This window comes from Chlorocebus sabaeus, chromosome 8 (genome assembly GCF_047675955.1).
Source record: "Chlorocebus sabaeus isolate Y175 chromosome 8, mChlSab1.0.hap1, whole genome shotgun sequence".
Lineage (NCBI taxonomy): Eukaryota > Metazoa > Chordata > Mammalia > Primates > Cercopithecidae > Chlorocebus > Chlorocebus sabaeus.
The window spans coordinates 67278526-67280608 of record NC_132911.1 but is presented as its reverse complement, the minus strand read 5'-3'; positions in this window follow the sequence as shown (position 1 = coordinate 67280608).

The window sequence follows — 2083 nt, the reverse complement described above, 5'->3', positions numbered from 1 at the left end:
TTGTGTATGACTCCCTTGTTTACACACGTTAATATACGTGTGTGCCTTTTTCCCATTAGTCTGTCTACTGTCAGTTTGTTTTATAGACTAAAATCATGGAACTTTCAGAGAGGAAGAAACATTCTCTTTGCATCTTCAACAGCTATAGCTAGATAATGTCCCCGATCTCTCAGTGAACTTTCTGCCCAATTTCAAAAAAGCGGATGCTAATTGCTAAAAACAAGTAGGAGAGTGCGTTGAAAAAAATCTTCTTGAAGGGAGGAAAACACGCTCTATAGGCCCTGTCTTATTAATTTACTTTTAGACACTTAAAACTTCTAGAAAAGAAAGACTACCATTGTCTTTTAATTCTTCGGAGCTTCCAGAAAGGCCTTGCACAGGCAGCCCCTCTTGACTAGTACTTTCTTCTTTCCCCTTCTCTCCTTTGGCTGGCAAACATTCCCAGCACATTCACTAAGGCCGTGCAAACAGCCCCTTTGTGAGGCCTTTCCAGATCTCCTAGGGAGTGTTGGTAGCGTTCCTCTGTGTGCTCACACCATGGTCTCCAAACCTGTTTTGTGCACTTGTCACATTGACTCGTAAACCTTTACTCCAATAGCTCGGTCTCACTGAGTATAAGCCAAAGCTAGGAATCTTTTGTCCCCAAGTATAGTTGCTTTCTGATTGGATTGGGATTATTTACTCTAATGCTTCCCATCCCCCTCAGAATAGAAGCCAAAGCCCACAGCCCTCCAGTCCCAGATACCCCTGGGCCAGCTCACTCACCTCACTCAGGTGTTTATTCCAGCATCACTATAGGTGCTGCCCACGTTTTGGCTTTGTTTCCCTATAGCATTAACTGCCACTTCTTATATCACATTCTTTACTGATTTATCTTGTTTATCATCCATTCCCTCCCCCCAAAGAATGAAAACTCCTTGAAAGCAAGAGCTGTGTCTATTTTGTTCACAGGAGCAGCCTCAGTACCTAGAACAGGGTCATGCAATCACTCTTTCTTTAATTAATGAAATGGCAGTCTCTTTCTCCACCCTCTGAGCTCCTTAAAGGGAAAGATTTGGTTTGTTTTTTTCCAAGTCCAGCATTTAACTGAAGCATAGTATGCATTTGATAAGAAACGGTTTCATGGATTCTCTCTCGGGAAGACACGTCAATTGTAGGCTAGTTCCAATACGGAGAAATCAGGAAAAGGACACTGAAACAGCTTTTCAAGTTTCCACATTATTTCCCTACTTCATCTTCATTCCCCAGGCTTTCATAGACACAATCATATAACAGCTTTGGACTGTCTATTTTAGCGAGTACAGATGCTTAAAGTTTAGTGGTGGTGGAGTGTAACAGAGTAAGTTTACCGTGCTAAAAATATTTGGAGGCCAGTCATTGTGGCTCATGCCTGCAATACGAAAACTTTGGGAGGCCCAGGCAGGAGGATCACTTGAGCCCAGGAGTTGGAGGCTGCTGTGAGCCTTGATCAGACCGCTGCACTCCAGCCTGGGTGACAGTGAGATCCTGTCTCTAAATAAGTAAATAATAAATTAATAAAACATATAAATATATAAATATTGGTGGGGAAGGCGGGCAGGGCACGAGCTATTCACCTGTTTGTGTCAGAAACAGGGGCCGGTGCCAGGATTAGAGAAGTTTTCCCGAATCGGGAGGAAGGGAGAAAAGCGGTGAGGCAGCTAAGGAGGCATTGTGGAATGCATGCTGTAATCCAGTGCGAGGCGAGGGGTCAGCAGTCTGGAATCTGATGGAAAGAGGCCGGAGAGGGCTAGGTAGCGCGTCCGCCACGGACCATTAAACGCTCGTTCTAAGGCTCCTTTCAGCTCCAAGACTGTAAGAAGGATGGAAGAATGGAAGCAAGAGAGAGGGAGGAAGGAAAAAGAAAAAAAAAAAAGGTTCTCTAGTAGATTGTAAAAAACATCCCAACTAACTTTGACATCGTTCCCTCGGTGTTGAGCACCAGTGGTTTCCCTCTCTGGGAAAAAGCTAGGGTTCCTAACTAAAGCTGCTAAACGGGTGGTTAGCATCCGTGGGGACACTATGCGGTTTCCTTTAAGAGGCAGCTCTGCTCGGCACGGGTCGG